At 34.4% G+C, this 11,083-nt stretch overlaps 1 long non-coding RNA gene across 1 annotated transcript; it reads right to left on the bottom strand.

Moving 5' to 3' along the window:
• Positions 1-2,636: 2,636 nt before the first annotated feature.
• Positions 2,637-10,345, bottom strand: LOC131566932 (uncharacterized). Its single transcript, XR_009275604.1, has 4 exons — positions 10,280-10,345; positions 4,834-4,897; positions 2,993-3,171; positions 2,637-2,881 (listed from the first exon to the last, which is right to left on the bottom strand). It is a non-coding gene; the product is annotated as an uncharacterized LOC131566932 (long non-coding RNA).
• Between the last annotated feature and the right edge of the window lie 738 nt (positions 10,346-11,083).

Below are 11,083 nucleotides of genomic sequence, written 5' to 3'. Positions count from 1 at the left end.
ATCTTACATTTTATTTCCAGTGGGCCTGTAAGGATGCCGTATGATAGCCCAAGATTAATAATATAATTCCTTACCTTTTGTACCTTGCCTCTACAGAAGACTTGAATCTTCCTGGTCATCTCTTGAAAGTGACCAAGTATATACAGAAGAGCTTTTCCTAAGGAAAAATCTGCTGTACATGGACTAATGAGGTGTGAAATCACTTTATATGCAGAAACTTTTTTCCCTGATGGCCCTGAGTGATTTAAGTTTACAGGATTTTTATAAGGAGAAGAACTGTTATTCACAAGCATCTCAACATGTGCGTTTCAAGAAACTGGAAAACAGTAGCTTTTTAACTTTCTCATTAACAAAATATTTATTATAGATACCTTTTTAATTCCTGCACAGTTGTGGATTTGAAAGACTTGGATATGAAATGTTGAGTGTATATTCCTGTACGGCATCCACTGAAGCATGAGATTCATCAAGTAGATTTTTTTCCCTTGTAGAGGGAGTACAGCTTAAAAAACTTTTTTTTTTTTTTCAGACACAAGTTTTGAGTTTTGTACATCTAACAGAGCATTTATGTCATATCATATATTCATACAGAAAATATATATCACATGGGAAAATAAAACAGTTTGTCTTCAAGAACCTTCTATTTATTGTTTATACCTAAATGGTTTTCGAACTACCATTTAACATTTTGTTACATTGTCATACACTCCACAATGACAAAATACTGAAAAGAGACCTGAGGCACCAGTTGCCTGAAACAATACATGCATGGCTTCAAACCCAGCCTCTAAGTATACAGTTTCTCAAAATGTACTTTAGAAAGTAACATGAAGACCTTCAGCCTGCAACTGCAAGAGGAAATACTTTTCTCATCCCAGAAACACTGAGGTTTCATAAATGCTTTTCACTTTCCACTGGGAAGAGCACAAGAAACTTGCAATAGCATCAGGGAAAAAGACAAAAAGCCACTTATCCCAGTGTTCTTTTCATTTGCCTCTGAATGGGTGGTGGCTTCAGACCCAGGGTTCAGACTGTGATAGTTTGGTGCAGGGCGAATCTGCACAGGGGAAAACCCCAACTTCATCTTGAGCACTTGCTGTCACAGCCAGTGTTTTTTCCCAGAAAATTCACTGGTATCTCTGCATCAAGATCTTTAAGGAAAAAGAGTTTGCTTCAAACTCTTCAAACAAAATCCAGCTGTACTCCCACTCCCTCTTCACAAAGTAATCAATATCAAGTGCTGTAGTCACAGCATTACTGGGGCTAAGGGTCAGCAAGACAATTCAGACACTGCTGAGCCCTCTGTGGGACACAGTGCCTGCACGAGAAGAGGCAGTGCAGCAGTCTGTACACATCTTTGCACCCTCCAAAGAAAAATAAAGCCCAGCTGACTATTCTGGCTTATATCCCTGGCTGCCAGTGTTTCAAAAGTGTTTTCCTCAAGGGTTTTTTGAGTTTTCCCACACTGAGAGAAAAGGATAAAATTTTCTATCTGGATAACTTATTTCTCTAAAAAGTATAACTAACAAGCAAATAAAGTACATATTTGTGTATTTGTGCTGTGCTTGTGTGAATGTGCCCAAGAGAAGCAAAATGGATACTTGGCTCGTTTGAATTGGAATTAGCAAGTCGGGCAGCAGGTAGGATCATTTGCATTTCCTGTGTGCTCACAGTAACTGCCTAGAGAAAGATAAACTGATGGATTGTTTTCATTTGTTTTATCTTCTGTCCTGTAAGAACTACTGTAGGGACAACAATTTATATAAATTAAATACCTGAATTTTTCTAGGTGGCTGACACTTCCAGTAGGAAGTACTCTTCTCAATGGAGAGCATTTTCTGTATTTTTTCTTGTATGTCTTCATGTTTATTTTCTGCATTAGGCAGAAGATAAAAGAAGTTCTAATGTTCCTGGCTCACCAGTCATATTTAAAATTTACCCCAACATTAAGCTCATCTACTACATAGCCATGTTCATTTAAGACTTTTTCCCATCTGTTTAAGGCATTTTAAACCATACCCAGACATTTTCAAACAAGGAAAATGAACTCAGGAATAATATGAAATAAGTTGTGGCAAAGAGAATGTTCTTCCTACCTTCCTCTCATTCCTGAAATTTTATCCTGTTCCTTAATCTTCACAATCTTTTCCAGCTTATATTAACATACTTACATTTTAGAAAGGTATTATATGACAATGACATTCCTAGAAAAGTTTTCTGGCTTCCTACAGAATAGATTACTGTTGTAACCTTGTATTTTTAAACCAGGATAACAAAGGAGTATTTTTAAAAACTAAGCTGATATTGCTCACACAGTAAAATTTGCATAAGAGCAATTATCATGTTTTTAGAGCTTGCATTGAAGTAAGAGAAGCAACTAAAGGTTTTAGGTAATTATGAATCTTCATACAAACAGCCTAAAATACTTTTAACTTCAAAGCTTGAAGAAACTCCGGAATGTAGACTTTAAGATGTGGATGAGTCAGCTCTGATGCCAGCTGAAAACCAGAATTTCCAAGCATTTCAAGCTCAGAGCCAAGCAGAAAAGAGGCAAGCGTGATCTGGAAATTGAGATTTTATTTGATCTGCATGGTTAAAAATCTAGTTTGAGCAAAGTCATTTTGCATTGCTTTGGATATTGATGCAGAGTCCGTCTTTGAGCAGGGATGATTCTGATTCCTAGTCTGGCTGCTGGAAGAGTGTTCTTTTCATATGAAAATGTGTCATTTCACAATGCAATGAGGAACCTGCATGCTTGTTTGTAGAGGCACTGCCACTGTAGTTAAGGGAATTGGCTCACCAGATCCAGAGATTGGAACAGCAGTGAAGAAGGTTGCAATCCAAGTATCTTATTGTAATCGTGTCCAATGTCACCTGAAAACTGTTGCAGAAAATTCCCAAATATCTGAGAGATCAGAGATTATCAGCCAAATGCACCACAAGCCCCAGAGCGGGACTCTGCAGAGCAAACAGAGGATGTGATGGGTCTTACCTGAGCAGGAGGCCTGACCTGGTACAGGTAGACTCTGCTAAGTCTTAGCAGGATCTGATTCATCTTACAGAGATCAATTCAGGGCTAACCCATGACAAAAATGTTTTTCAGTTGACTTTTTCCTTTTCAACCGCAAACAACTTTTTATTTTTTCCCTGTTTTATACAAAGTTGAATGCCCTGTGGACACAGCAATTTCATTAACTCTTAATAAATAGAACTGAGTATTTTCCAAAAAGCTCTAGCCAATGAATTTATGTCCATTTGATGTAACTTGTTCAAGATGGAATTTTTTCCTTTCCACTTCATCAACAGACACATCCTCGTCTTTTTTTTTTTAAGAACTTGCCATCTGCTTTTAATTAACAAAAGCAAATAGTGGTTGATAGACAAATACTATATCTGGTAGTAGTACCAAAAAGTCAGTTTACAGGTGTTTTGAAAACTAAAAATGCAGGAAAAAAAATTCCCCAACTGGGAGAAAGTCCTTTGTAACACAATTTGTCTGACTTTAGACTTCCAATGGACCTATAGGTTTCTTTTCATTTTTAAATCTGAAAACAGGATTCAACTTCTCCCCTTGAAGTAAACAGACTACTTGGACCAAAAATAAATACAAAACCCCTAAACTAAGATTAAAACTATTAAAAGAAAATGCTGAATGGAGACAGGGAGCTATGGAAAAGAGCCATGACCCACAATGCAACACATCAAGGAATTTTACAGGAAAAGTAGTAGAATAGCAAAGCAGCATAAGTTTTACGATTTTCTCAGTGATATGAAAAACTGTTAGCTGGAATTTATCTGTCAGCGCAGAATACACATAATCTTAAAAATATATGTATACTGCAGTTCTCAAAGGAAAAATAAATTCTAATTGGTTAATCAGCAAAGAAATTCAAAAAGCTATAGAAAACCCTCCTTGTATGTTATACACAAGAGAGGGATTTACCACAGCAGTATAATTACAGTGCATATCTTAGCACCACATAATTACAGCATGTATGGGAGAACTGTATCCATATATGTTGGCTGTACACTTTTTGGGGGGAAATTAGAGAAAAATGTGTCAGTGCTCTTTAGCAACAGAGCAGCTGTGGGCTTTGAACAGCACTCTTTTTCTTCATGTCAATTTCTACCCATCTGATCAATTATTCTCTACAGAGAGATACAAGTCTTTAATTTGTTTCTACATTGCTAATAAGAGATTTACCAAAAAGGTAAGAAGTTCCAGTATGTTCAAGGAAAAGGTAAGGAATTTTGGAATTTGGAGACTATCCTCTTTGCAGAGTTTTCCTTCACAGATGGACAAAATATTAAGCCTTTCATGATAAACTTCAAGACTGTGAAATATGGTTTTGGTTTGCACTTGCATAAAACAAAGCCTGTAAGACACATTTCCAAGCAGTGCCTTTGTATATAAATTAGCATTTTAAAACTTTTATCTTTCCAGAAAAAAAAAAAAAGTTGGACTTAAAGATCTACCAATGTTGAAATTCTTTTAAACTGATACATTATTCAATGTGTTTTGGATTCAATAGCAGAGCTTTTTTAAATTAAAAAAAAAAAGCTATTTTAAAATTAAAAACATTCTAACTATGTTCTGATAAACTCATCCTTCCCAAGACTTTTCCATCAATAATTAGGCTAAAGTAAAGAGACACAGCCTCTCCTCTGTACAGAGATTTAGGTTTTGATTCATTGGAACCAGACATGGTATTTTACTGTAAAACATTTTTGCTTTGATGAACATTTTGTCATGACATGCCAACAGAGGGGAAACGTCTGTTTTGAGAGGGGCAAGATAAGAAATCTTACTGTGTAAATTATATGAAAATGTACCTTTGAATAATTGGACTACCTCCATGATTTTCATCTGTAAAGAATAAATTCTGCTCTGTTCCACCTAAAAAAAATGTTAGTCCAAATACAACCTTAACAAATTCAATGGCAACATGTAAGTGTAACTGAAAAGCTCTATTAAAAAGTGATTTGTACTGACAATTAAAAGTAATTACATAAAACCTTGTTAACATTCCTGTCAAAACTACTTCTTTAATCTACAGATAATCAATAAGCTGTTTTATACAGATTTAGGTGTTAAAATATCAAAAGCATTTCTAAAACTTCCAGAAAATAATTCCGTTAGAATTCAGAAGGATTCTAAAAATCTTCAAATTATATAATCTTAAGGTTTCAAAAGTTTCTATGAATCCAACCCCATCTCTGCAGAACTTCAGTGTATATGGCTAATTTAAGAAATCAATATAAAAACGGATCTGCAAATAAAACTGTTGTTAGCTGGCACTCTCCCAACATCATTTTTTTTTTCCTTATACCTCTAGTTCACTAAAATTAAGACAAAATTATTCCTGCTAAATATTAGACAAGTGAAAAACAGCCCCAGATTCAGTGGGATGAAATACGTCAGTAAAATTCACCATGTATACAGTTCATAAAAAATTTATGTCTCAGGGACTAATCTTAAAAGCTGAAGCAAAATCTTTTGAACATATGCAATAGCTGTGGGTGGTGAAATACAGTGGTCCTGAATTATGCAAATTTGTCTTGCAAGGTCTGGGGGGATAATGCAATAATTCAAGGCATCTGTTACTTCTGTTCACCTCCAATTAATGACACTTTTTTGTAGCTCTCATCCAAATTTGGATCTGTTTCCTGCTGGCAAGCCAAACCCATTTCCTTGCCAACAGTGCAAATACCCTCAACCCCTGTGCTGGGAATGGAAGTGCCATGTGCTCTTCATTTTGTCCTGGGCTGCAATAACCCAAGGGTCATATTAAATCTAGATAATTCTGACTCCTCGAGGACATACATTATTCATCCTGACTCCTACCCAGCATGACTTTGAAGTATCCTTGACTTTTATGACTTTAGAGTATCCTTTACTTTTTCATCTCAATACTTCTTGTAGGATGGAGGTCTGTGAGGGTTTAGGACTAAATCAGCTGCTGAAACCACAAGGAGGAAGTTTCACCCAGACCAAACTGGGTTTTTTCCACCTCTATCCAAAGCTGATCAAGATCAGACAATAGATTTCCTGCATTTTGGATCATTCTATGATGATGTGGATCACTGTGACAGTTCCCACTATAAATCCCATAGACATTTCCCCTCCTATACCCAACACAAGAAAGAGCAGAATTGAACATATGCTCTGAATAATCCAGTTCCAGTTCTCACACTCCTATATCATATACCAGTAGCAGTAAGAGCAGCAAAATATGCATGTTCTATCTATGAACACCATGACATCATGGTAAAATAACAAAGCAAGCAGGAAGGTTAAAATAAACTCTTCTTTAGTAAGCTTGAGTTCATTCAAAAACTTATTATATTCACTGTAGTGTACAAAAGTCTCCTCTGTGGACATTTATATTGTTGTATTTCAAAAACAGCATATTCCCTAAATTGGCCAGTCACATAGAAAGGCAATGCAGTTTCCTTTAAATCCCAACAGTCTTAAATACATTCATATGATGCCTGTGAAGCATCATTGCAACTTGCCAGTTCAGAGCAAATCCCTCTCTTTGAACACCTTGTTGTGATGAGAGCTGCCTGCCAAGAAAGCTCTCAACATATGGATTGAAGCTCTGAAGAATGTCTTTCCTGACTTAGAGATGTCTTTGACACCACTTTCACAGTAAGACTTGTAAATCCTTCTGTAATTTTGGGGAAGGATAAGAGATGTGTCTGCAAATGCACCTGATCAAAATATAAGCCATTCCAGAGGTATTTCCTAATCACCCCTTCACATTTCCCAAAAGATAAAGAAAGTGTATTTCACTGATGCCTACTTTCTGCCTTAAAGGGTCAGCCAGACTGCCCTAAAGTATGCTACATTAAAAAAAGCAGTATCTGCATAAATAGCAGGATATATCAGGCGTTGTACAGATACTTCTGAAAGCAAATTAACAGCTAGGCTTTTGTAATGACTGATTTTCTTTATCAACCATATGGCAGCAAGTCTTAGCCCCTTTCTGTTCTGTAGGGTCTTTCAAATGGGTACTTTAATTCTAGGGTAGAGACTGTGTACAGTCACGGTAAAAATGTTATTACAATTTTTTTATTTTTAATCTTTGAGCACTCTAGTTAAGTCTCTGTGTGGAAGATAAGATTGCAGAAGTACAACAATAATTGCTCATGTAACAGAAGTTTTCTCCTGAACTCTTAAGTGACCCAAGGCTGGCTTTGGGCAAACCTTAAATGGTGTATCTAAACAATGAGTTTCCCCCTTGGGCTTGCAAATCAAGCTGGAAATCTTGAGAATTGTCTATCTCACAATAATTCCAGCACTTCCTGCTCCAAGACTGATATACCACAAAAAGGGCATTCTTTGTAGCCTATTTATTTCTATATCATTTTAGCTGCAAATGGAAATGCAGTGCACAGAAAACTGAAAAAGAATCTCAAGCCCTTTGAAAGGATATAATATTTCCAGAAATCATTTTTAAACAGATGTTTTTCACCAGTAAAGTTGGTGGGTGAAGATGTCAAAATGTGTTTTCCTAAAATATGATGTTTTGCCAAAACTGAAATATTTTGTTAAATTGCATCACTTTTGATAGTATTTGATAGAATCTTGTCTGAAGTCCAGATTACATTGTTTTTCCAAGAACAATTAAAGAGATAACAAAAATTGTGCATTTGATGAAAAATTTTAATTCAGGTGTTGAATGCAGAAAAAACTAAAAATACAAATATCCTTGGGGGGCAGAAAATGTTTATCTTCCAATCCATTATGTTTTAGTTTGTAAGGGAGTAGCCAGAATGAAATATTATATTGTATCATCTTGAGATTAATTTTATACAACTTTCTGATACATAAGATTGTCATTAGCACAGAAACAAAAAACCTTTTTCTTGGTATGTCCAAGTGCAATTTTGGGTTTGTTGCTTCTTTTTCTTGTAAAATTGAAATATTTTGTAGAACCACTAAAGCTGTTTATAAAATGCTTAAGGCCACAAAGTTGTAATTACTCCAGGTTAAGAGGCAATATTGTAGCCAGCAAGTTATGACACTAATTCATTGTGAGTAAGCAAAAATGCATTAATTTAACCACATGTTTAAAACTTTCCTCGTTGTTGTCTGAGAGAGAGTGCTGTGATACCAAGGAAGGAATCTTCCTGTACAAAAATATAAACATCAATTTAATGTTAGTATTGTATATCTGGCAAAAATGCAACAAAAGATTGCCAAGGGATTCTACATTCTCCTCTTCCATGATGTAAAGCCCATATGGAGAAGACATTTTTCTGACAGCCTCAAAAGTGAACTCTATTCACTTGGGTTCTGTCAATTACCAAAACTACATTCCATAGTCTCTTGGACAGGTTATTCACAACTGAAATGCAAAAAGAGGTGAAGAGTTTGTATTTGTAAGGCTCATCTTGTTTAAAAGTGACCCTTAAAACACTGATGAAGGCAAGATGGTTTTTCTTTTGAGTTTTCTGGTACCTGCTCAGTATCAGCAAGTATTAAACTTTTCAGATAACCTTACAATATTCCATCTTCCTACCAACTGTGTAATATAGACAAAGACATATACAGAGAAAAAAGGAGTAAAAGGAGACCCATGTATATTTTACTGAGATTGTACTATTTGTTGCTGAAAAACAAAACCAGCTCTAATTTTAAACAAATATTCAAATCTGCATGGTGATTCACCCATTCCTAACTCAGATAAAAAATAATGGTATTTCTTCCAAATTAGTTAAAAACTAATAAGGGGACTATCAACAATTACACTAATAGCAATAGGAGCAATAAAAAATTAAGATTGAAAAAAATAATTTAATCAAAGTATTTCTCCAAACAGAATATTTTTTTGGCATTTAGCCTATAAATGAAATTCTTATTCGAGGTACCAGTTCTTGGTCTTAGTGACTCTAAACTAAGCTGCATTATTTAAAAAAAATATATTTATCATTAATTTGTGATAAAGTAACATTTGCTTTCTATCAGAAATTTTGCATTAGAAGTTATATACTATTTTTTCTCTAATGAATATTTACTATTTTCAGTGTTCATCTGTACATGAATAACTACTTTTATGAATCAATTAAAATGTTAAACAAATATCACTCTGTAGCTCTCATCAAAATAAAAATGTTTAAAGCTTTGAACTTAACCAAATATATTTCTTGTTGTGGAGAGGCGTGCAGTCAAAATTTAGGTAATGTTATGTGTGTCAGCAAAGTATCTGTCACATAATACTCAGTTATATTTTAACATAAATGATCATTCTTGAGCTATGTAAAAAAACTATATTCTGCAAATAATCAGGAAAATATTTCAATTTGTCTTTTTAAATATAAAATTTCTTCTTCAATAGCACTTTTTCTATCTTATTTTCCATTCTGCATACTATTCCAGCTCACTGAAAGATAATTCCATGAAGCGCAAGATAAATATAAGTAAGCAATATTCTACTAGATTAATTTTTCTTACCTCAGGCTTTATCTCACATTCTCTAAAATACACTATCATTATCTCAACCAAAATTGTCTCCAGTAATGCAGACACTTAAGGTCAAAATCTAAGAAACCTTGACATTTGAGACTACCTAAACATTGTTGAGGCAATGCACAAAATCCAAAATAAATGAAAGAAAGAGATGCTATTTTTAAAGAAGTGTTATTTTCAAGAACCCAGCATCTGTACATGTAGAATTTGCTCCTGCCACAAAGACATCCTGATTCCCATCTAAGAACATGAGGGTTGATGAATTTATCAAAATGACACCATAAACAAATAAAGATGGGTATAATTATCTGAATCTGCCTTAAGAATTACAGTAATCTTTGATACCATAAGGTTATAACATCCACAGACAATATGTATCATTTTTCCTTTGAAAGAGTCCTAGTATATCAAATTCAGAGAGTGTTGTGAAGCTGTGCATTTTTATCCCAAGGCAAAGTAACATATGCAGGAAAAAAGAGACTGTTCCACCTTTTATCACATATCAGTGTTTTCTCGGTGGATGTTGCTGATTCAAAGCAGTAAAAATTGAAAAAAAAAGAATTCTCTACTGTTTTCCCTACTGTATCTTCTTTTTACTGATAGTGCTAATTAACACAGGAAGAATTTTAGTACTTTTCATAACTGTTGGCTCCTTATGTTTTTCTTCAAACAGGTAGCAATACTATAAATAACATCATGTTTGATTAGCATGCCTTTAAAAAATAGCTTTTTCAGATAGCAAAGAGAGAAAATTTAGCATCAAATAACAGACACAAATATTCACCTAAAGAATAGTTGTCCTACCTGAAACTGACAATGCTTTGAACTGTCTTTCTTCATGCCAATCCTCAGATCCTATGTTGAGAAGTCAGTTCTGGAAAATATATCTATCTAGGGGAAGAAAAATTAAAAAAAAAAAGATCACAACTTGAATTTCCCCATGCCAGGGAAATGTATAGGCCTAATGTAAAAGCTTTGTTCCAGACTCAGTGTGGTTTCTGGATATAAATTAATATTTTGAAAATTGAATTTAAATGCTATCCTAGATTATGTCTCATATGTTCTGTATTTCTTAGGGCTGGAGTTCTGAGGAGGCAAATCAAATCCCAAAAGACGTCTGAAAAATTTTAGCAATTGTCAAATGAGAAAAGCAGAGGATATGTAAGATGAGGCAGATTATATTTCTATATTATTTCATTATTAATGAATTTTCAGTACAGTGACACATTACAGCAAATGTCAGTAACATTTTCTTTCCTTGTTAAGACAAACATCAGGGAGACAGGGTCAGTGTGTTTAATTATTTGTCTAATTGTCTACTTTTAATGTTCCACTATATCCAAACAAGCAACAGTTTTCAAATATTAAAACATATGTGAGTGTTATATGAATTAACAGGAATTTTAAAAAAAATTGAAAGTTACTCTATTTTCTGGATCATTTATTCCTGTTTGCAATCACAAGTAATTGCAGTTGATAATTCCCTGTAAAATTGATTCTGGCTCTATCTTGAAAGCATTTATATTTCTTGCCTCCCCTGCTCCTGAAGAAAGATTGTTACACAACCTTTTTCTGATGCTTAGGGACATTTTTCCCATTTCCTTCTTA

The sequence above is a fragment of the Ammospiza caudacuta genome, chromosome 1 (genome assembly GCF_027887145.1).
Source record: "Ammospiza caudacuta isolate bAmmCau1 chromosome 1, bAmmCau1.pri, whole genome shotgun sequence".
NCBI classification, from domain to species: domain Eukaryota; kingdom Metazoa; phylum Chordata; class Aves; order Passeriformes; family Passerellidae; genus Ammospiza; species Ammospiza caudacuta.
Note: the sequence above shows the minus strand (reverse complement) of the source record. Positions and strands in the feature narration are given on the sequence as shown.